At 47.5% G+C, this 25,446-nt stretch overlaps 1 protein-coding gene across 5 annotated transcripts in view; it reads right to left on the bottom strand.

The window, feature by feature from the left end:
- Positions 1-25,446, bottom strand: part of GCGR (glucagon receptor) — a 482,251-nt gene that overhangs the window by 355,280 nt on the left and 101,525 nt on the right. Inside the window, exon 1 of one of the 5 annotated variants that reach the window (XM_085617520.1) lies at positions 12,435-12,926. The exons of 3 other annotated variants lie outside the window; for them this stretch is intronic. The gene's annotated coding sequence lies outside the window, so the exon portion shown is untranslated. Of the gene's footprint in view, positions 1-12,434; positions 12,927-25,446 lie in introns of those variants that run through there. One more of the 5 variants, XM_085617522.1, reaches the window with a different exon arrangement.

Genomic DNA, 25,446 nt, shown 5'->3' with positions numbered 1-25,446 from the left:
TGGAGCATAGAATACAGTGGGGTAGAGTAGAGTGGTGAAGAGTAGAGTGGAGTGGCACAGATTAGAGTGGCATAGGGTAGCATAGAGTATAGTGGCGTGGAGTGGAGTAGTGTCGTGTAGAGTGCCGCAGAGTGGCACTGCGTGGAATGGAGTGGAGTGGCGTAGTGGGGCATAGAGTGGAATGGGGTAGAATCGAAGGGCATAGAGTGGAGTGGCATAGGGTAGACTGGCGTTGAGTAGAGTGCCACTGTGTGGAGTAAAGTGGTGTGGAGGGTGTAGAGTAGAGTGGCACAGAGTGGAGTGCCATAGAGTGGCACAGATTGGTCTAGAGTGGCATGACGTAGAGTGGCATGGCATAGAATAGAGTGGGGTAGAGAAGAGTGGTGAAGAGTAGAGTGGAGTGGCACAGAGTAGACTGGCATAGGGTAGCATAGAGTATAGTGGCGTGGAGTGGAGTGGAGTAGTGTAGCGTAGAGTGCCGCAGAGTGGCATTGTGTGGAATGTAGTGGCGTTAAGTGGCATAGAGTGGAGTGGGGTAGAATCAAATGGCATAGAGTGGAGTGGCATAGAGTAGCATGGCGTAGAGTGCCACTGTGCGGAGTAAAGTGGTGTGAAGGGTGTAGAGTAGAGCGGCACAGAGTGGAGTGCCGTAGAGTGGCACAGATTGGTCTAGAGTGGCATGGCATAGAATAGAGTGGGGTAGAATAGAGTGGTGAAGAGTAAAGCGGAGTGGCACAGAGTAGAGTTGCATGGGGTAGCATAGAGTATAGTGGCATGGAATGGAGTAGTGTAGTTTAGAGTGCGGCAGAGTGGCATTGTGTGGAATGGAGTGGAGTGGCGTAGAGTGGCATGGAGTCGAGTGGCATAGAGAGGAGTGGCATAGAGTGTAGTTCTGTAGAGCGGCATAGAATAGAGTGGAGTGGTGTAGAGTGGCTTAGAGTGGAGTGGCTTAGAGCAGAGTGGTATAAAGTGGGATGGAAAGGAGAAGGGTGGCATGGAGTAAAGTGAAGTGGCGTGGCGTAGAGTGGAGTGGAGTTGCATAGAGCGGAGTGGCATAGAGCAAAGTGGCCTGGAGAGGAGTTTCGTTCAGTTCAAATAACTTTATTCGATTCATTAGAATCATAAAAGTTTAAATGTATACTTAAGAAAAACAGTTAAAAAGCATTTTAAGAAATTTTAGCACATGTTCCATTTCCATAAATCTTGGGTTTACCAGCAAAAATTAAACAACTTTAAAAATCTCATACCTTTCCCCAGCACAATTTATACAAATGACTAAGTCTTTCACAGTTCATAGCGTTTACTGATTAAAAAAGCAATTTTAATAAAACTAAGCACTGCGCTTGAAATTGCAACCATAGGTAGTGCCCTCAAATGATCAAAACCCTCCTGATTGGAACAAGGCCGAATAGCTTTTAGTATAGGCTTAATAAAGCGTGCTCAAGGATCTGAATAAAATGAGCAAAACAACATAAAATGCATTGTGGTCTGTTTGGCCAAATTATTACAGGGGGCTAGTCTCTCACACCAGCCTACCTGGTTAGGATAGGCCAATAAAAAATGCAGGGTGCTCAACCGAAATCTGGTCAACAAAAAGCGTGATTGTACATGTGTAGTGAAGGACAAATAAGGCTGCTGAAGTCTTGACGCCCCACCATGTGGCTTTCTCCAGACCTGGTTAGACATGCTTAATTCAGTCCGGTATGCATTTTTTATAATCATTTTCATATTAGGTTGGATAGTTTCTGGTTTGTTATAATATTCTTCTAGACCTACTTTATAAAAAGTATCCCTGACATAACGTAACCAAGGAAGTAACATTGCGTTGTCCAGATACATACAGTCTTTAAGGATGCTCCTGGAAAAGGTCAAATCTTCTGAGGACCAGATTTACCCCATAAAATAAGTGGTGCAATATTTATCTTGTCTTTCACATAATCCAGGCCCACCTCAGAATGACAAAATACTGTTGAAGAGCTGCTGGGAATCATTAGTAATCTTTTTTAAAACGTATTCTCTAAAACCTGAATCTGGTTGCTCTTGTGATAACCCCATACTCCGGCCCCATAGGTAGCCACCGATAAACATTTTGCCTTGAATAAAATTATCATTTCGGCTACCGGCTTGTGTCCCAATTTGCCAGCGAAGCGAAACAGCCCCTCTATTATTCTACAGGTCTGCTGTACCCTTGTCAAAACCAGGTCATCCCACTTTAATTTATTATTAAAAACATTACCTAGATAAGTAAAATTGGGCACCTTCTCAATAGTTTTTCCTTTTACAATAAATTTCCTAGATTTGGTTTTTTTTGGACCGCAGACCATGATAAAAGATTTACTAAAATCCACTTTCAGATCAATGCTAATATAAAATCAGTATAGGCGGTCAGAGCTTTTTGTAGACTATTAGCCGTAAGAGACATTAAGACCGTATCATCAGCGTATGATAACAGGGGGACTAATTTGCCATTTATTCTTGGAAAATCCAGTTGTTGTTTAATCAAGAATGGAGAGGAGTTAAGTGGTGTGGAGTGGAGTGCCATAGACTAGAGTGCCATTTAGTGGCATGGTGTAAAGTGAGGTGAAGTGGCATTGAGTAGATTGGTGTAAAGTGGCATAGATTAGAGTGGTGTAGAGTGGCATAGAGTGGAGTGAAGTAGAGTGGAATGGAATGAACTGGGTTGGGGTGGAGTGGGGTGGAATACAGTGGCATGGAGTAGAGGGGCGTGGAGTAGAGTGGCATAGAGTAGAGTGGATAGAGTAAAGTGGTATTGAGTGGCATGGAGTGGGATAGTGTAGAGTAATAAGTGCTGAGTAGAGTGGCATAGAGTAGAGTGGAGTGGAGTAGATGGAGTGGCATAGAGGAGTATTGTGTGGCATAGAGTGAGTGGCATGGAGTGGTGTAGAGTGGCATGGAGTGTCAGAGTGGCACAGAGAGGAGTGGAGTAGATTAGAGTGGCGTAAAATAGACTGTTGTAGAGTAAAGTGACATAGAGTGGAGTGACAGAGTGAAGTAAAGTAGCACACAATAGAGTGATGTGGAGTAGCGCACAGTATAGTGTCATTGAATGCCATAGAGTAGCATTGTGCAGAGTAGCATTGAGTGGCTTAGGGTAGGATGGTGTAGAATGGAGTAGATGGAGAAGATTGGAGTGGAGTAGAGTGGAATGGAGTGGAGTGGCGTAGAGTGGTGTAGAGTGGCGTAGAGTAGAGTGGCATACAGTAGAGCGGCATAGAGTGGGATGAGTTGAGTAGAGTGGTGTGGAGTTGAGTGGCTTAGAGTATAGTCGGTACAGTAAAGTGTCGTAGAGTGGATTAGCATTGAGTAGAGTGACATAGAGTGGAGTGGGCTAGCATAGAGTAGAGCGGCATAGAGTAGCATAGAGTGGGGTGGCATAGAGTGCCAAAGAGTGGCAGTACATGGAGCAAATTGGCATAGAGTAGAGTGGAGAAGTGTGGTGTAGAGTGGCGTAAAGTAGATTGGCATAGAGTTTAGTGGTGTGGTGAGGCATTGAGTGATGTAGAGTGGGGAAAGTAGAGTGACATAGAGTAGAGTGGAGTGATGTAGAGTGGGGAAAGTAGAGAGGCATAGAGTAGAGTGGAGTAGGGTAGAGCAGAGTGGCGTAGAGTCGGGTAGAGTAGCATGGAGATGCATAGAGTGGCGTAGAGTAGAGTGGAGTGATGTAGAGTAGAGTGGTGTAGAGTGGAAGGGAGAAGCATAGAGAACTGGAGCATAAAGTAGAGTAGAGTAGTACAGTTGGGGGTGTAAGTAACTAAATCATCAATAGAGACAGCAGATAAGGGTGAAAAAAACATAAATAAGAAGCCGTATGCCTTTGTTATAAGTAGGAAAGCGCATTGCACATTCAGGAATAATACTGAAACCTTTATAAAAAAATAGTGTGTTGCAACCAAGCGAGGAAGAACAAAGACAAAGATGAGGAATAACACGCGTACTTGGTCCATATGGTAGGGAGGAGCTAACACAAGAAAGGAAGGGAAGACTGCGGGAGCTAAGCAATCGAAAGATTGCAAATGAGAGTGACAAAGAAACAACTAATTGTACGCTGTGCGCTGCTTGTATGACCACTTAATTGTAAACAACACGTCTGGCAGCATAGTGCATGCACTGTGTAGGCAAGACCTAGAAATTACATAAATTATGCTAGTGGCAGAATTTTGCCATTGTGGAGTCCCTATACCATAGATTACACTTATGTCAAAATAACATCAGTAATTCAGGGCCATCATATTGTCATGGTTGCAACCCTCCCGTTGCCCACCCTTATGCCAAGAATTCCCACTAATTTGCTAGTACCAGTATTTTGCCACTGGTGTCCACGTGCCAAGATTTTACTCAAGTATGGCGGTATTTTTCCAAGGTTGCCATATGTGCCAAAAGTTACTCTAGTATGCCAGTTATACCATGGGTGCCCATTATGACAAGATTCACCCCCAGTGTGCCAGTGCTAGTATTTTGTCATAGGTGTCTGTCATGCTAACAACGGCCTCAAATATGAGAGTGCCAGTATTTTGCACAGGGTATCTTTTTAAGAGAGTCATCTGCAAACTCTCAAGCGTAAAATTACATTCTCACTCACACTCATTCTCTCTCACGCACATTCTCTCATACCCCCTTGCACTCGTCCTTATTCAATCTCATGCAGCCATTCTTAATTCACTCTCTTAATGTTGCTCACTAAATCTCACAGTTTCACTCACCACCCATCACTGACTCTCACAGAGTTTCCCTCACAAACCATTCCTACGCATATAGCCACCCATGCTTACCCACACACATGCTCTCACTACAGGCACACACACAGCATACTTTTAATAGCATTTGTACTTACCTCAGCAGCCACCAAAGGTCCCATTCCATCTAAGTGTGCTCCATTTATTATTACACTAATAGTGAATAATAGTATTTTATTCACTGTTAGTATAATTAAGAATGAGCAGTAAATAGGAGGTTTGGGCCGCCCCTGTGTTCTTGGCACTCATGTTGCTACTTCTGAGGCCCGGGACCGCAACGGCAGTGCCAGGGGTCGCAAGGGGGAAGCCAGGCGTCGCAGCTGGAGAGCTGGCGACCCCAAAATGACGTCCATGCATTTCGTCCGCCTCTACCCCACAATCCAGGTCTTACAGAGGCTGGAAAAGTTGTGAGTAAGCAAGGAGTCAAAGATGGGATAGAGAAGGAATCCGCTGGAGCAGCGGTGAGGGAGCGGCATTTGGGAGAGGAGGCGGGACGAGTGAGAAGACGGGCTGTACTTTATTTGATATAGTGTCATTGTACTGATATAGCGCTTGTTACCCCTGAGGAGGCACTGCAGCGTTCTTGAGGACGGGTAGCATGCTACTCTGCGGGAGTGAATTCTATGGAAGAGTTTCTCTATCACATGGCCTACGTGTGAACTGCAGATGTCATGGGTGAGGGCCCGAGCTGTGCACTTTTCTTGTTTCTGTCACTGTACCCATGCAGGGAGCTTGAAGGAAAAAACAGTGGGGGATATCACGCTTTAGCAGAAATAAAGGTGGCCACGCGAGCTGTCCTGCAAGCGGTCATGCAAGCGGTCACCTACCATTTGATATCACTCTAATAACTGTGGGCGGCTCCAGAGAGCATCGAAAGTGCACTGTTGGCAGCTACAGGAAACCACAGTGACAGACCTCCAAGGAAAGCAGCTCCTCAAAATGAATTTTCCGTAACATTGTAAATCAAGCATCCAAGTGGGTGGTGGTGAGGGAATCTTTTCCAGGAGATGGTCTGGCCCTCCCCTGAAACCCAGAATGTTCAGGAAGGATGCACAGATAGCTTCGGTTCTCCACCCTCCTCCTAGACTTTTTGCACATTTTAGTGTTTTTCAGGTGTGAATATACAGAATGAGCCCCTTGTAATGAAATAGCAGCTCACCTGCAAGCAGTAATCCCACCGCGGGGCAGTAACCTTTCTACAGTGAGTCCTGAGGACACACAAGTCCGGGGAGTGACACAAACACCCACCTGGAAGGAATCTGACAATCACAGAGGACCTACCCAGCTTCCCCCCCAACCACTGTGTCCGGCCCTCAGATGCCTGAGATGTCCATGATGATCAAAGTCATGAAGTCATTCCAGAGGTCAGGAGTCTTCCAAGACTCACGCATGCGTAGTGCAGATTCACCAAGTATATGCCAGAGAGCAAGGACCGCCCCCATAGGATGCCCAGGGCAATCTTTGGCTCAGGTTTGCATGTTCTGGCCCCCAAGCCAGGCGCTTACATAGAAAAGCCAGTTAAACATGTCGCGGGTGGCATTCTGCATCCGTCAACAAGCACTCTACCTTACTCCAGCTCGAGCCCTCACCTAAGTGTTGCAGTCTTTCTAAGAGGGCAGTACTTTGATGAAGAAATAACGTTACTGCAATCAGGCTGTGTGGTATTTCCTGGGGATTGTGGTCAGCAGTTCAGCAAAACATTATGTTATTACATCACTGCAAGTTTTTATCTGGTGCAACCAGTCGTATTTCCATGTGATGATTCAGTATTACCCCAGTGAAGAGTGCCGCACCGCTCTGGTTCAACATAATGGGTCATGGGCAGTAATTCCAACAAACAAGACTTACACCCCTCCCAGGGCTTTAAAAATAGGGCCTCAGAATTGTCAACGAAACCCTCTGAAAAAATACTTCTTAAATTCCTGTTCTTCTGGGGCACCTGACAACTGACAATGTATGCTGAGAGTGCCTAAAGCACACAAAAAGAGATCAGAAAGGCTTTAACCCCTTCCCCACTCATGACGGAACCACTCCGTCATGAGCCACGGTCGCCGTGTGCTCATGACGGAGTGGTTCCGTCATGCTGCGGCCGTTGACGGCCGCGCCGCCCACGCGGCGCTAATTCCCCGCCTGTGCGGGCGATTAGCGCAGTGGGCGGAGTCATGACGGAACCACTCCGTCATGAGCACAGCTCAACCGCGGCTCATGACGGAGTGGTTCCGTCATGAGCACCGCGCCACCGCGCTGCCCCCAAACCCCCCCTAGCACTGCGGCGGAATTCCCGCTGCAGCGAAAGGGTTAATGAAAGCAAAATATCATGATGTCAGGAAGGATAGAAAAAATAATCTAAAAATGTGAGGATTACATCTGCAATGCGGTTTTACCAGGAACTAGGCCTGGGCAGAGTTTGCAGAGATCCGCTGTGCAGAACTCTGCGAGGTGACCAAAAAACTCAACTCTCTACGTGGAGTTCTGCAAGCGGAGGAGTGTGTTAGGTCGCGCTGTTTGCACTGATTTGTAGCGCTGGATGTTTGTCTCACGCTGGAAAATCAGCATGAATGGCACCATGGCAGTGCAAGAGGGCACTGATTCTTTCTGCAGCTCGAGTAGATTTTTTGCTCGAGCGGCAGCTTCCTCAATGCATATGGGTGGTTTCTCAAGGCAAGCTCTTTCTTGAGAAATCTCGCTGAGAGGTGGTATAGCATTGGATTTTCCTCGCTCGTGCTCACCATCTTAACTGTGAATGAAAAAACGAATCTCCGCTTCTCGGAGTGGAGTTTTTCAGAACTCTGCGTACTCCGCAGAGCGCGGAGTGCAGAAAACTCCACAAACGGAGCAGAGTTCACCACCCGGGCCTACAAGGAACACAAACCCATGAGAAGCTCTGTGATCCCTGGTCTGCCAGGGACCCTCTCTGTGTTGATGTTTTTGAAACTTGCAGCTTTGAGGCTTGTGCACTCCACTGGTGGAGGTGGAGTAAGAAAGGGATTCTCTCTTGCTAGGACAGGTATTAGGAATGTTATGCCATCAATGTCAGCTCCACCTAACAAGGCTTAGCTCCTCTGTAGAGCTTTAGTGAGACAGAAACATCATGTCCGGAGATTAACTCAGCAAAAAGTGAATTGTACTGACTGTTAAGTATTATGAAATTATCTCTTTGAAAAATGATCGATATTCACTGCTAAAATGAAGATTGAAAAAGTAAATGAAAAATGCAAGGTCTGCATTTTTCACAATGCCTAGGGCTCTTACTAAATGTGGCCTTATTGAGGACACACACCTGTGATAAGCTACTGAAGACACACACCTGTTATAAGCTACTGAAGACACACACCTGTGATAGGCTACTGAAGACACACACCTGTGATAGGCTACTGAAGACACACACCTGTGATAGTCTACTGAAGACACACACCTGTGATAAGCTACTGAAGGCTCACACCTGTGATAGGCTACTGAAGACACACACCTGTGATAGGCTACTGAACACACACACATGTGATAAGCTACTGAAGGAACACACCTGTGATAGGCTACTGAAGACACACACCTGTGATAGGCTACTGAAGACACACACCTGTGATAAGCTACTGAAGGCTCACACCTGTGATAGGCTACTGAAGACACACACCTGTGATAGGCTACTGAACACACACACATGTGATAAGCTACTGAAGGAACACACCTGTTAGAAGTTACTGAAGGCACACACCTGTGATAAGCTACTGAAGTACACACCTGTGATAAGCTACTGAGGACACACACCTGTGATAAGCTACTAAAGGCACACACCTGTTAGAAGTTACTGAAGACACACACCTGTGATAAGCTACTGAAGACACACACCTGTGATAAGCTACTGAAGCCACACACCTGTGATAAGCTACTGAAGACACACACCTGTGATAAGCTACTGAGGACACACACCTGTGATAAGCTACTAAAGGAACACACCTGTTAGAAGTTACTACCGGCACATACCTGTTACAAGTTATTGAAGGCACACACCTGTGATAAGCTACTAAAGGCACACACCTGTGATAAGCTACTAAAGGCACACACCTGTTAGAAGTTACTGAAGACACACACCTGTGATAAGCTACTGAAGACACACACCTGTGATAAGCTACTGAGGACACACACCTGTGATAGGCTACTGAAGACACACACCTGTGATAAGCTACTGAGGACACACACCTGTGATAAGCTACTGAGGACACACACCTGTGATAAGCTACTAAAGGCACACACCTGTTAGAAGTTACTGAAGACACACACCTGTGATAAGCTACTGAGGACACACACCTGTGATAAGCTACTGAAGCCACACACCTGTTAGAAGTTACTGAAGACACACACCTGTGATAAGCTACTGAAGACACACACCTGTGATAAGCTACTAAAGGCACACACCTGTTAGAAGTTACTGAAGACACACACCTGTGATAGGCTACTGAAGACACACACATGTGATAAGCTACTGAAGGAACACACCTGTTAGAAGTTACTACCGGCACATACCTGTTACAAGTTATTGAAGGCACACACCTGTGATAAGCTACTGAAGACACACACCTGTGATAAGCTACTGAGGACACACACCTGTGATAGGCTACTGAAGACACACACATGTGATAAGCTACTGAAGGAACACACCTGTTAGAAGTTACTACCGGCACATACCTGTTACAAGTTATTGAAGGCACACACCTGTGATAAGCTACTGAAGACACACACCTGTGATAAGCTACTGAGGACACACACCTGTGATAAGCTACTGAGGACACACACCTGTGATAAGCTACTGAAGCCACACACCTGTGATAAGCTACTGAAGACACACACCTGTGATAGGCTACTGAAGACACACACATGTGATAAGCTACTGAAGGAACACACCTGTTAGAAGTTACTAACGGCACATACCTGTTACAAGTTATTGAAGGCACACACCTGTGATAAGCTACTAAAGGCACATACCTGTTACAAGTTATTGAAGGCACACACCTGTGATAAGCTACTGAGGACACACACCTGTGATAAGCTACTGAGGACACACACCTGTGATAAGCTACTAAAGGCACACACCTGTTAGAAGTTACTGAAGACACACACCTGTGATAAGCTACTGAAGACACACACCTGTGATAAGCTACTGAAGACACACACCTGTGATAGGCTACTGAAGACACACACCTGTGATAGGCTACTGAAGACACACACCTGTGATAAGCTACTGAAGGCTCACACCTGTGATAGGCTACTGAAGACACACACCTGTGATAGGCTACTGAACACACACACATGTGATAAGCTACTGAAGGAACACACCTGTTAGAAGTTACTGAAGGCACACACCTGTTAGAAGTTACTGAAGGCACACACCTGTGATAAGCTACTGAGGACACACACCTGTGATAAGCTACTGAAGCCACACACCTGTGATAAGCTACTGAAGACACACACCTGTGATAGGCTACTGAAGACACACACATGTGATAAGCTACTGAAGGAACACACCTGTTAGAAGTTACTACCGGCACATACCTGTTACAAGTTATTGAAGGCACACACCTGTGATAAGCTACTGAAGACACACACCTGTGATAAGCTACTGAGGACACACACCTGTGATAAGCTACTGAGGACACACACCTGTGATAAGCTACTAAAGGCACACACCTGTGATAGGCTACTGAAGACACACACCTGTGATAAGCTACTGAAGGCTCACACCTGTGATAGGCTACTGAAGACACACACCTGTGATAGGCTACTGAACACACACACATGTGATAAGCTACTGAAGGAACACACCTGTTAGAAGTTACTGAAGGCACACACCTGTTAGAAGTTACTGAAGGCACACACCTGTGATAAGCTACTGAGGACACACACCTGTGATAAGCTACTAAAGGCACACACCTGTTAGAAGTTACTGAAGACACACACCTGTGATAAGCTACTGAAGACACACACCTGTGATAAGCTACTGAAGCCACACACCTGTGATAAGCTACTGAAGACACACACCTGTGATAGGCTACTGAAGACACACACATGTGATAAGCTACTGAAGGAACACACCTGTTAGAAGTTACTACCGGCACATACCTGTTACAAGTTATTGAAGGCACACACCTGTGATAAGCTACTGAAGACACACACCTGTGATAAGCTACTGAGGACACACACCTGTGATAAGCTACTGAGGACACACACCTGTGATAAGCTACTAAAGGCACACACCTGTGATAAGCTACTAAAGGCACACACCTGTGATAAGCTACTAAAGGCACATACCTGTTACAAGTTATTGGAGGCACACACCTGTGATAAGCTACTGAGGACACACACCTGTGATAAGCTACTGAGGACACACACCTGTGATAAGCTACTAAAGGCACACACCTGTTAGAAGTTACTGAAGACACACACCTGTGATAAGCTACTGAAGACACACACCTGTGATAAGCTACTGAAGACACACACCTGTGATAGGCTACTGAAGACACACACCTGTGATAGGCTACTGAAGACACACACCTGTGATAAGCTACTGAAGGCTCACACCTGTGATAGGCTACTGAAGACACACACCTGTGATAGGCTACTGAACACACACACATGTGATAAGCTACTGAAGGAACACACCTGTTAGAAGTTACTGAAGGCACACACCTGTTAGAAGTTACTGAAGGCACACACCTGTGATAAGCTACTGAGGACACACACCTGTGATAAGCTACTGAAGCCACACACCTGTGATAAGCTACTGAAGACACACACCTGTGATAGGCTACTGAAGACACACACATGTGATAAGCTACTGAAGGAACACACCTGTTAGAAGTTACTACCGGCACATACCTGTTACAAGTTATTGAAGGCACACACCTGTGATAAGCTACTGAAGACACACACCTGTGATAAGCTACTGAGGACACACACCTGTGATAAGCTACTGAGGACACACACCTGTGATAAGCTACTAAAGGCACACACCTGTGATAGGCTACTGAAGACACACACCTGTGATAAGCTACTGAAGGCTCACACCTGTGATAGGCTACTGAAGACACACACCTGTGATAGGCTACTGAACACACACACATGTGATAAGCTACTGAAGGAACACACCTGTTAGAAGTTACTGAAGGCACACACCTGTTAGAAGTTACTGAAGGCACACACCTGTGATAAGCTACTGAGGACACACACCTGTGATAAGCTACTAAAGGCACACACCTGTTAGAAGTTACTGAAGACACACACCTGTGATAAGCTACTGAAGACACACACCTGTGATAAGCTACTGAAGCCACACACCTGTGATAAGCTACTGAAGACACACACCTGTGATAGGCTACTGAAGACACACACATGTGATAAGCTACTGAAGGAACACACCTGTTAGAAGTTACTACCGGCACATACCTGTTACAAGTTATTGAAGGCACACACCTGTGATAAGCTACTGAAGACACACACCTGTGATAAGCTACTGAGGACACACACCTGTGATAAGCTACTGAGGACACACACCTGTGATAAGCTACTAAAGGCACACACCTGTGATAAGCTACTAAAGGCACACACCTGTGATAAGCTACTAAAGGCACACACCTGTTAGAAGTTACTGAAGACACACACCTGTGATAAGCTACTAACGGCACATACCTGTTAGAAGTTACCGAAGGCTCACACCTGTGATAAGCTACTGAAGACACACACTGTTAGAAGTTACCGAAGGCTCACACCTGTCAGACGTTTTGTATTACTTTAGTACATCACAACCCGTGGTCATGCGTTTGGAAATTGTGGCTTCTGGGTCCAGTAGTCTGCACTTGAGTGTTGCTCGCTTGCTACCAACAGCACTTGGATATTTTGCCAATTGAAATGTTCTGCAGCTTTAGACATCAGCACTTGACCAGGGTTAGCCACTCTGAAGCGCTTTAATGAAAGGGAAACTCCAGGATGTTACGAAACAACCTCATTCAAAACAGAGCCGTCCTGCTTAATTGAAAGGAGAGGTCGTCCTTCAGCGCCATCGACATTTACTGCTAAATGGAGATTCACAAGTAAATAAGAAACACAAGACCTGCATCTATCACCAAGACTGAAGGAACACACCCGCCACAAGTTCGGTGCGCGCAAATCTCGGTTGATAATAGCAGAATCCCCAAATCAAGGAAGTAAGGACATAAAAGACATTCACGGGAATCTTCAGGACCCGGTGCTTTCAACTCACCTGGGTGGGCGGAGCCTGCCTTCAGAGAGGCGGAGCTAGGGGGTTTCGGGTCCAGGAAATGAACCTGAAGCAGGGGCAGGTGTGTCCTCTGGTCTGAGTCCATAGATTGTAGTCTGAGGATGTGAAAAACAGAGGAAGGGCCCGAGGGCAAAGGCTGACGGAAGTGTACACCATTTGGCAGTTTCTCTGCGTTTAAAGTTTACGTGCGTTCCGCTTAAGTCACCATTTCTTGCTGTTCCATTTGTTTTTTCATGGATTTGGAGTAGATCAACGACGGTAGAACATGTCTATGGCTTTAGAAGGCTGCTCATGAAACACGCTGGTTTGCTGGGCCTTCTATGATAAAGCTCTTTTGGTGTAAACACACACAGTTTACAGCTACCCAGCTGGACAGGCTTGTGCTATGAAGGAGTCTATAACCAGCCAAGATAACTAAGCCTGGGCAAAGCACTACGCTACGCTCGCGTAGTTTGCGAAGTTCGCGCTACTTCGCACTACGCGAACTGCACGTAGCACAGTGCGAACACGCGTAGCGTAGTGTTGCGTAGTGCTGCGGTCATTTTTTTGCTTGCTCGCGGTCCTCAACGTCAAGTTGGCGACCGCGAGCAAGCAAAATGACATCCCGGCGAGACTTTTTCCTTGTTCGCGATCAGCAACATCAAGTTGGCGATCGCGAGCATGGAAAATAAACCTCCCGGCGAGATTCCCAACGCGAGGAGGTCAGGTTTCTCATTGCGAGGGGTCGCGTATGCTCGCGACCACTCGCGATGAGAAACTACCAGTTCGCGTTGCGAAAGCTGCAGCTCGAGTAAAAATCTACTCGAGCAGCAGAAAACTACAGCTCGCACTGTGCAAGATGCCATTTTCAATGATTGCACAGTGCCGGTTGCTTGTCCGCACTGTGCAATCATTGAAAACGACATCTTGCACAGTGCGAACAAGGTACTACGCAGTTCGCGAAGTGCTACGCGTAGCTCGCGTAGTGCGAACTGCACTTTGCGTAGCTTCGCGAAGTGCTACTTCGCGAACTACGCCCAGGGTTAAAGAAAACCCAAAAACCTGCCACCAACAGTAAAGGATGCTACAGCGCACGTGGCGAGGAACACACTTTTCTAACTGAAAACGTCAGTCTGGTAGCTTAGTGGGCTAATGCGTCCACTGTAGGGGCCTGTGTTCAACCGCATGGTCAGAGGTTCAAATCCCGACGGGTCCACTCAGCCCTTCATCCTTATGAGGTCGATAAGATGAGTACCATTGAGTTGGATAACAATAAACATCTGTTACTCAGCGCCAAGATACCCATGGGTGAACGTGCTCTTTACAAATACACATTATGTTATGTAGCATGGCAGAAATGCACATTGCACCTAGGGCGTGGCTCACTACAATAATAACCACTAAGAAATAACATACACAAACTTCCAAAACAACAAATTAGGATTCTTCACACATACTCAACACTGAACAAATATGCCAAAAAGCCTGCCATTATCACACTCACAACAGCACGTGGCATGTCACACACTAACATCAAACATGACAATGGTCCACCCTCCTGCCGCTCGCCCCGCGTGAAACATGTGCACAATGTAGTCAACAATTATAGTTCTCAACAGCGCCCACCTCTGTGAAACACTGCTCATTCGGCAAAAGGCATCTCATTCACCCTAGAACTGGCAATGTCTTCTGTCCTCAAACCTTAATGCACCCACATTCCAATAAATGTGGCATATCTGACCACCCGACAAAGTGGCAAAAGTAAAACACTCATAAGTGGTAAATCCGACTCTAGTCTCAGATGTGGAAAGTCACTGTGCTGCCAAAAGCACTACTAGGACGCGCCAATCATAGAATATGACAAACAAATGCCCATAAATGACTGCCAAAGGTTGCACTGGACACTCTGCTTGCTGCTGTTCTGTGTGCTTTAGCAATTCACTTGCATCCTGTGTTGCCTCTCAGTTCTTCAGAGCACACTGAACTGCATGCTAACAATATAGTAAAGCCCAAACAAACATTTAACAAATGACTTCTATTGGAAGCTGGAGGGCTTTTGGTTCAATCAGCTCCCTTTGCTGGCTGGGGCCTGCCTTCAGGATCAAGAAGCTGCCTGGGACAGGCACTGCCTGGAGCATTTGGGTGTAATATCTGGATCCAAGCCTTCGCTTAGGACAGTCAATGCAGCTGGGAAGCAGCGCCTGGAGGAGACCTGAGGGAGAGTGCTGTAAATGTGCAGTGACTGTTCGAGAGGCAGCTACCAGAACCTCTGTGGCATGAAAACACCAGTTGTTTGCAGGGCTCACAGCCTCACAGTTTACATCTTTCATAGAACAGTTGGACGGAGATTGATAAAATCAGCCGTCTAGCAAATCCGTGCCTCACCGGAAGAAGCAGAGTAAGGACCCCCCTTCACAACATTGTTGATTTTTTAACCTTCTTGTATTTTCTGACCATGAATTTTCCTAGAATTTTACAAGTGAAAATATCTGGAGGAAGATTTTAGTAGGAAAGAATGGTATCACGCTTTTTACCCTCAGCTATAATCTCTCAGATTTACAATAAAGCATTGGTCATGGATGGCGGAGCGAGGGGCAAGAGGGTGGCAAGGGGCAGCCCTGATGAGTCTTATATACGTATGTCTGCGCGTATACTTATTCATAGAGCACGAACCGAGCTAGCCAGCAATGGAGCATTGAACATGGGCGGAGCCCTGCATAATGGCTCAGAATCATGTACAATGAGGCAGGATGTTTGTGGGTGGTGACTTATTGCTTTTATGCCTCACCCACACAGGCGCAGTCTGTAAGCCTGGCTAGGATTGTAACCATGGCCTGGCTAGGCTGCTCAACTGGAGATCACCCACCTTATAGAGCTTTCCACAGTATAAAAGGAGCAGAGGGCACATCCTCTGCTCAAAACTGACAATCTTCAGCCCAGGAGGAGTAAGTGAAATTCAGGCCTTTAAATGAATATGCGGGTTCCGCTCATGTCAGCATGAGAAGCTCAGGACCCCCTCTGGCCAGGGGGCCTCCATGTCTACCATGGCGCATGGCTGGCTGCCCGCACCAGCCGGCATGTTTAGTTACTAAATTAACCTACATTTTGATCTATAGCACAATATACAAGTATTGGTGTCAACACCCTTTACAGCATAGGTGTAGCTGTGCAGTTGGAGGCAGATGTTTGTTTGAAGGTGAATTCATGTGGGCGGCCGGCTACATTAGTTCATCAAGATAAAATAAAGGCAATCGACCTTTGTCACTTACAATAATTAATTCTGAAGGCAAAGCCACATACATGGCTGCAGAGTTTCAAATACAACAGGCAAACAGTAGAGATTTGCAAATTGTGCAGACTTTTCCTCTCCATCCTAGACAAGAAAAAATGTTCAACATTTGTCAGGCTTCACAGATTTTATTTTTTCACATGTGCAGGAAAAAAATCTTAATGTGTCATATTTGTTCCAGCAAAATTTACATCCTTCGTATAACATTTTCAGGAAAGGGACATCAAATCGTAAAAGACTTTTAGAACTTTTTAATCAACAGACGAAATATTTGAAATGTAAGAGCGGGGAGGATTCCTAAAAGCTCTAAAAATAACCTTGATAATATATTTCTTTTATACGTGGAAAATGTTTGCTTATTGTTCGCTTTTTGAGGCCATTTTTTTCTGCCTTATTATTTATTATCTTTTTCTATCAGACTTGTTTGCACACGTCAGTTTGAATTATTCATTTCGAAAGCATCAAACAGATAACTCGGCAGAGTCGTTGAATGGATCCTTGTAATTAGCCAGAATTTCACCTGATTAAATACATTTGCATGCTTTCAATAAACAGTTACTATAAGTTTAGTTAAAAACAATGAAACCCTGCTCATATGAGCAGTACACGCGGTGGATTTACCACCTAGAACCGGCTAACGCGACCCCATCTCGCTGCTGTGGCAGTCGCAAGGATTCCTAGATACAGGGGTTTGCCAGTGAGGGCAGAACTGAAGGAAAGGTACAAACAGGAATGGATCTGAGAAGTTTATGAAGCCACTGAAGGACTTTCATTTGATGGCGCTTAGTGCGGGGGTAGGTATATACTGGAAATGGGCTAGGTCAACTCCAGTCAGGATAAGAAGCTCAGTAATTACTGAACGATGCACAAATGAAAATTAGTGACACTAATGTATAGAAAAATATCAAATATTTATTTATTATACATGGTAGTAAATCTAAAAAGAGGTAATCTAATCATTATACATCTTTAGGCGAAAAATTGACTTGAGCAGTATATTTAACTTCAGTCATTTGCCAGGCCTTTCAAAAATGATTTGTAAAGAATAATTCTTCAGACAAAAATACAATTCATTGAGCAGCAGTTTATATTATTGTAAAGAGTATCCATTTAACACATGATTTATCGGGTGGCTTCCAAGTTGTATCTCAACGCGCGTTTCAGCAGCCCACACTGCCTTCCTCAGGAGTTCCGCCTCCAAAATAGTATGTTCGCTGGGTAAGTAGTGCTGAATTTTATAGGAGACTACTCTTAGTTGTGTAGATAGATATAACCAAAGTTACTAAGGATGAAGGTAACCTCAGGTCCAATATGATAATCAAGGTGGGTTAAATATGAGATAAAATAGACCACTAAGGAATCCAAAGCTGTCTCAACGTGGTAATGTAAATGTAAATGTAGTTGAGCTTATATAGCGCACAGCTACCCGCTGTGGGTTTCCCGGCGCTTGCTTAGGGAACCCGTCCTGGTATTCCCCTGTGAGATAGCAGGGTATCCACAAGGTGAAAGTCAGGCATCCCGCCGCGAGGGGCCGTTGTGGAGATTAAGCAAGCTATTGCCCAGAGTCGCAGAGTGTGAACCCGTGAGTCGAGGAGGTACCGGGGCGAGAATTATCGAGTCCGTGGAATTTTTAGCCCAAGACCCGCCCAGGCGGGGAATTGAACCCTGGTCCAGGACCGATCTCAGCTTCCGGGTCTGCTAAAATAACGATACTTAAGAGCTTGAAACTAGGACTGGAATAACCAAGCTTCCTCAAGATGCAGTTCTCACGGGATATGCTCAATGCCAGCAGTGTTGGTTTATGGATGAGCTGCTAATCCAACGAGCTCGAGAGCCTCTGCAATAGGATAAAAGCAAAATGCAGGCAGCTCAGGAACAAATACCGATGTGTACCATGCTTCCAATAGCGATGTCGAGTCAAAAGAGTGCAGGGGTAGTTCCATAGGTCTGGGGGAAGCACCGAAAAGGAACGCCCTCGTGCATCGCTGTCGTTGCCCGTGCGGAAAGAGAGGATGAAGGCTTCTGTAGCCTATTAGGATCAGTGGAGGCCGAAGACAGTCAGCTTGTCACTTAAGATGGCTGCTGGAGTGAAGTGCTTTACATGTTCTTCAGAATTCTAAGGACATGAACAGGGCTTTACATAGACCCACTGAGCTGGGGGCGATTCGGCGGCCAAGACTTTTCCTTCAACATTCATCCAGTAGCTGTGATCTGAACTTGCTGTGCCTCCCAACATGGTATTCTGCTGTCCATTGGACGAGGGATTGGCAGTTTTTTTGCTAGTGGGGTACAGTTCCAAGGGGAGGAGCAGGCTACGACAGGAAGCATGGGGTTGATGCAGATCCCCCATGTTTTCAAGCCAGACCTGGAGGTGGTTATGAGGGGAGGGGAGTGCAAGGAGTGAAGGGAGCCGATGAAGAGAGCTTTTGCTGCACGCTTTCCGTGCTTGGTTCTAGACTGCAAAAAGCAGCACACTGAGATGGCGCCCGGAAGTAGCACAAGAAAGAGGCAGTGGAGTGTCCGAGTTCCTTGCTAAAGAAGAGAAGAGAAGAGAGAAGTCAAAGACGGACTACCTTCTCGAGGTCAATGCCTACACATCCCCGCTGTCCTCTAAATAACACTCTTAAGATATATGTAGAGGATGTTTTAACGTTTTTTAAAGAAAAGACAAGCAAGGACAAACAAAAGAATATGAAACAAAGATAAGAGCGTTAGAAGCTGGTAAGCATTGATGCCTTCATGACCCTAAGGTCAGAACAAATCTGGTAGAGGAAAAAATTGAAAGGTAAACGCTTCAGAAGGAAAGATTCAAAGGGAAAAAGCCTGAACATTCCAAAATAACAAAAAAAGAAAGGAAAAAAAGGTGTTCAAACTGACACCTGGTGCTTGCACATCACAAAAACATGTAAATGACAAAAGCCACACGGACTCAGAAACAAGTGAAGCAGAAACAGAATGTGGCCACTTGGGCAAAACTGAAACTAAGCCAGAAGGAGAGCAAACTGTGCCTGATGTGAATAACAAACAAGCATTGGCATAGCCAATAGGTCTCGCCTTTGGGACCTTATAAGTATTTAGCCATGCAACAGTTGCATAACTAAATACTTATAAGGTTCCAAAAGCGAGACCTATTGGCTATTACCAAGCGGCCGTGTGGCCGTGTGGCCGCGAAAGTGAAAGTAATCGCGGTAATGCACTGTAGCTCTAGGCTGGCATGGTAGCACTTTTTTGAGCCCTCTCAATAAGTCTCGCCAGACCAGCGCATGCGCTGGGTCAGGCGAGACCTAAAAAGCACACTGCCTGACATACCAGCACACAACTAGCCCATGCGTGTGCCTGATGTGAATCACAAAAAGCACACTGCCTGGCATACCAGCACACTACTAGCCCATGTGTGTGCCTGATGTGAGTAGGGAAGATGAAACTGGAAACACAGGAGGAGATGCGTCTAGTGGGTCTCCAGCCGTTTCTTTAATGAGAGCTCCTGATGTTGAGTGAAACTCATTGAGAGCTACTAATGTTATTAGTGTTGTAATAGGGTCCACATCAGACAAGATTACATTAGTGGCCACAATATGCAAGGGTGCTACCAGCAGTCACCTCAGGGCCACAGGCATGGTTGGCAGCAATGATGTAATGAAGGCTTTGTGCAAATGAAATGCCTCTACATGGGTATTACACCAGCCATAGCAGCAACGCCTCTGGTACTAAGGTAATAACATTTGTAAAAAGTTTCCCCAGTGCCACATGATTTATCAGTCAAATATAAGCATTACATATATTTTGAAAATTCAGCCATTTTAATTCAAATATCGGCTTATGTGTTCTGAAAATAGTCACATTTTCATTTTGAATGCATAATCTCAATTTTGATACATGTATATTAATTCAATGAAGCAAAAACTTCTGATTTAATGACCTCACTAGCAACTCGTTGGAGAGGCCCGGCTAGTGAAAGCAAGCATCTGGGCATGCGTAGACCCATCCCTCGGAAGCAGTGCAGTGAGAGTAGAGTAGGCCTGCTGGAGAGAGCATTGCAGATGTGTTGGGATGAGGTCTTCTCCTGCCTGCGATTGCCTAGGCCTGGCTGCCAGCACAAAGGGTATGTATGAGAGAGGGGATGTTGGGACAGGATGTTCCCTACATGGTAAATAGGCATGTGCCCATACCCTCAAAGCCCAACCACACGGTAAACTAGGATTCTGATTTTTTTTTTTCATATTCTGTGTCACCGGAGCACACAGAAGTCTGCTCATTATAATATTGATCCAAAGGACAAGTTTATGCGTTTTCTTTCACCACTTTTTTATTGAATAATCTTGATTGAAAAGTGCAACCTGTCAAATACATCTATCAGCCGGCACGTGTTACGTCTATAAGAATACTTTTTCAAGGCTGCAATATTAACAAAAGACATTCTGAAATGCTTACATTGTCTAATAAAAACGAGTATAAATCCAATTATGCCCACAAAAACCCGGGCAAGAAAGAAAAAGTCCGTAGACATGAAACACAGATCCACAATCAAGTGAAAGCAGGTGGGATCGTAAGAAGGAGTGATCACAAAGTAATGAAAAACACAGTAGCCTGGTGCATGATAGAAGTATGCCCACCATGCAACTCATGCATGTGTGTGATCAAAATCTATCCAATGCTCTGTGGATAAAAGCAAACACTGAAGACCAAACACCCGAGGGAATCACAAAAAAGTAAAGTGCATCCCTAGTCCATCGCGGGAAAACTATAAACGAGTGTTCATGAAGGGAAATACCTCAAATAGTTCTGCTGATTTGCACGGCGAACATGCCACGGCCTGGAGATCCAAGGGGTTCTACCTAATACTGCTGGATGGAGCAGTTCTTCTAAAAGAAACTCCCTTACGCTTGGAAGCACATTAAGATATTCGGACACGGGGGGAGGAGCCTAGCGCTTGACCAAGATGGCCGCGTGAGCTCAGAGCTCCCGAGACCCTCGCGCCCTCCGTCGACTATCCTGTCTTTAATCCTGTCGGTATGCATGGCATCGTGTGGATGACCTGTCAGGGAGGCGATTGATGCTACCCGCGGTCGGATCGCCCACCGGGAACCGGACTTATGCCTGGCGGAAGATTGCGGCCTATCTCCGGGGGATGCCAGGGGCTAGAGTTGGCAGGATGCCCGACTCCTAGTTGAACAACAACGGCCAGGCGAGGTGTGAACTGTCGGACGGAGGTCCCCGTCCTTTCACTTTCGCTTTCTCTCCCTTTGTCAGCCCTGCCCCTGGAGAGCTCTTGGTGGCTTTATTACCCTATGGACGCTCTGCAGGCTACTCTGGCGGCCCACTGCAGAACTGATCACTCCTGATTCCTTTCGTTGAGAGGGACCCGTCTTATCTGAACCGACCTGCCTGGTGTCAACCATGTCGGGCAAAGCAGAGGTGGATCGGCTGAAGGCTAAGTCTACCAGGCGGGGAGCCTATACCCAAGTCAATAGCATGGACCGCTATGCTCTGCAGAAGGGATCACCGAGTGGGTCGAGCCAGTCGCTGGATACCCAGAAGGCGGCCTCGCCTTTGGCCCCGGAGCTCTCATTACAGGATGTCATGGGCGCGCTCGAAGGGATGCAGACTTCGATTGGGAGACAGTTTGATGCCCTGGCGCATAAGGTGGACGCCATCTTGGTGGATGTCAACCTGATCCGTGCGGACTTGGGCAAAACGAATGAACGGGTTAAGAACCTGGACCTCAAGACCACGGGCCTCACCGATGATGTCACGGAACTGCAGACCGAGGTTCGTAAGCTGAGGACCGAGAGTGATCTCGCCGCCCGCCGGCTGGAGGACTTTGAGAGCCGGGCCAGGCGCAACAACGTGCGCGTCATCGGGGTCCCGGAGTCCTCGGATGAGGCTTCGGTTGACCTGCTTGTCGAGGACTTGGTGCTTAATCATCTGCAGCCTAAGGGTCTTGGAAAGTTCTTTGCGGTTGAAAGGGCCCATAGAGTGCCGGGTGGGAGGCCCAAGGCGGGTGCCCCGCCGAGGCCGATCGTCGCCCGGCTCTTTCATTTTCGAGATCGGGACGCTATCCTGCAAGCATCGAGGGTGACGGGCCCGGTCCCCTTCCAGAACGCGTCGGTGAATTTCTATCCGGACTTCACCCAGCAGGTGCAGAGGCAGAGACAGGGCTTTCTGGGGGTGAAGAGGCGGCTCCGGGAGAGGGATCTGAAGTATGCCATGCTCTTCCCTGCCAGATTACGTGTGGTGCACGACGATCGGACATTCTTCTTTGACTCTCCTGTTATGGCCGATGAATGGCTGGACGCTTTGCCCCGACGACGGACGGGGGCGGACACTGCCGAGGATGGAGACAGTGGCCGGGATGGGCAGGGCTGTTTTCTCGGAGCCGGTCTGACTCGATTTGGCTATATTTGAAGACTTGAATAGAGTGCAGTAAATGCGGAGGGTTGCGGGAGGACGAGGGGTGCTCTTTTCCTCCCTTAGGGTACTTTTTGTAGATTTTTTGGGGTTTTTGTAGGGCGACAGGCACACTGCAAGTTGGGGGGGCTTTGTAAGCTGCAGCAGGGGTGCAGGGTGGGGGGGGTTTCTGGGATTTTGGGTTTGTTGTTGGGGGGTTTATTTCTGCAAGGCATGGTGATTATTTCCAGGACTGTTCCATGGTGGCTCTTCGGGTGTGGGGTGGGCCTCTTTACGTTTGAGGATGGGGGGTAGGGGTTTAAGTGTTATAAGCTGGAATGTTAATGGTTTGGGGGATCGCATTAAGCGTGGGATTGTTTTGCAATTCTTGAAACGGTCAATGCCGGATGTTGCCCTGCTGCAGGAGACGCATCTTATAGGTAATACGTGCTATGCTCTGAATAGGAAGGGTTATAAATTCATAGCACATTCGGGATTCTCTTCCGGGTCCAGGGGTGTGGGCATCCTAGTCAGAGCCTCGCTGCCATTTGAGGTGGACTCCACCATTGTTGATGATAGGGGAAGGTTTGTGGCGGTGGCGGGGCGGTGGGAAGGAAGAACTTTGGTTTTGGTTTCGGTTTATGTCCCGCCGGCCCTGCAGGCCTCCACGTTCACAGATCTGGGTAGGGCCTTGCTGGATCTCCCGGGGGGTATCCTTGTGGTGGGAGGTGATTTCAACGCTGTTGGCTCCGGTCTGCTGGATAGACACCCGCCCAGAGACACAGGGGGGGCTCAGAAGTGGCTTCCAGACTTCCTAGACACGCTTGGCCTGATAGACTGCTGGAGGCTCCGGCACCCCACACAGAGCCAATACACGTTCCACTCCGGGGCACATGGTAGCCTTTCCAGGATTGATTACCTACTCACTCTGGCTGCGCATGCCTCATTGGTCTCCGAGGCGAGGCACATGGCGCGTGGTATATCGGACCATTCGCCAGTATGGATCCGGCTGGATCTGGGTCGGGAGGGAGGAGGAAGGGTGGCCCCTATCAACCCGTGGTATTTCCGAGACCCCAAGATGCGCAGCGCGCTAGTAAAGAAAGTAGATAATTTCTTCAAGGACAATCAGGGATCCGTGGACTCAGCAGTGTCGCTGTGGGAAGCATTTAAGACCGTGCTCCGAGGGGAAGCCCTCTCCCTTGTAGTAGCTGCCAAGCGGCGGAGAGATGGCGAGGTTCTGCAGGTTGAGGAGGAGATCGCGGCTCTGGAGGGAGCGCTAGAGGAGGAGGTTACAGAGGCCTCACTGCATGAGCTTTGCTTGAAGCAAACTGAGTATAAGGACCTGGTGACGAACGCCGCTAAGACCCTCAGTAGGGAACAGCAGGGCCGTTTGTATGATGTAGGTGACAAGGCAGGGAAGCTCCTGGCTTGGCTGGACAGAAAAGAACGGGTCAATAGAGTTGTGCCAGAGTTGACGGGAGAGAGGGGAGAGGCGATTGTGGAACCTGAGAGGATTGTAAAGTGTTTCTCGGACTATTTCTGTAGGGTTTATGCTTCAGTGTCGGACAGGCCGCCCGAGGACTCGTGTGACCTCCTCCGTGATATCGAGTTGCCCTGCCTCTCCGATATAGATAGGGACGATCTAGATGGTGACATAACGGTTGACGAGGTGGCGGGGGCCATCCGCGCGTTAAACTCGGGCAAGGCCTCGGGACCGAACGGCTTGCCGGTCGATCTGTACAAGCTGTTTCCGGATAGGGTCGCCCCTCACCTGCGCGCCATGTTTGTGGAGGCGCGGGGGAGTGGGACCCTCCCGTTGGACCAGCGACTGGCGACGATTGTGGTTATACACAAAGAGGGCAAACCCCGAGATAAGTGCGCCTCATATAGGCCTATCTCACTCCTTAACGCAGAGCCGAAAATTCTGGCCAAAATCCTGGCGACCCGATTGATTAGGGTACTCGGTGACTTGGTCCACCCGGATCAATCCGGCTTCATCCCGCACCGAAACACAGCGTTAAATCTTCGGCGCCTCCATGGCGTAATCGCCAGGGCGGGCACGCTGCGTGAACCAGCTATTGTGGCGTCTCTCGACGCCACGATGGCCTTTGACACGGTGGAATGGGCATATTTGTGGGCCGTGCTGACCAAGTTCGGCTTTGGCCACGGTTTTGTGAGCTGGGTGAGGTTGCTGTATGAGGGGCCTCTTGCGAGTGTGGTGGTGAATGGTCGGGCGTCGACTCCGTTTCAGCTTGGGAGGGGTACTCGGCAGGGTTGTCCCTTGTCGCCTTTGTTGTTCGCCCTCGCCCTTGAGCCGCTGGCTGCGTGGATACGTTGGCACCCGGATATACGGGGCCTTAGATGGTCGCCTGAACACGAGGACCGTATTTCGCTCTATGCTGATGATATCCTGCTGTATCTTGCCTCACCCAAGAAATCACTTATAGTGGTCTGTGACGTACTCACATCATTTGGTAGGAACTCGGGTCTCGTTATCAACTGGAGTAAATCGTATTTGTATGTTCTTAGTGGCGAGGTACCACCGATCCCTAGAACATGCTCGATACAGGTCGCTCAGCAGGGCTTCGTGTACTTGGGGATTTTTATCTCCATGGACCCTGCTGTGCGATATGAGAAGAACCTGCTCCCCCCCTGGCACGCCTGAGGCGGGATGTTGAAGGCTGGCGGAGGCTGCCGCTCTCCCTCGTTGGGCGTGCGGCCCTGTTCAAAATGATGTCTCTTCCCCGCTTCCTCTACGCACTGCAGAA

Source organism: Triturus cristatus, chromosome 7 (genome assembly GCF_964204655.1).
Source record: "Triturus cristatus chromosome 7, aTriCri1.1, whole genome shotgun sequence".
Classification (NCBI taxonomy): domain Eukaryota; kingdom Metazoa; phylum Chordata; class Amphibia; order Caudata; family Salamandridae; genus Triturus; species Triturus cristatus.
The sequence above is the reverse complement of the archived record's forward strand: the minus strand, read 5'-3'. Positions and strand labels throughout refer to the sequence as shown.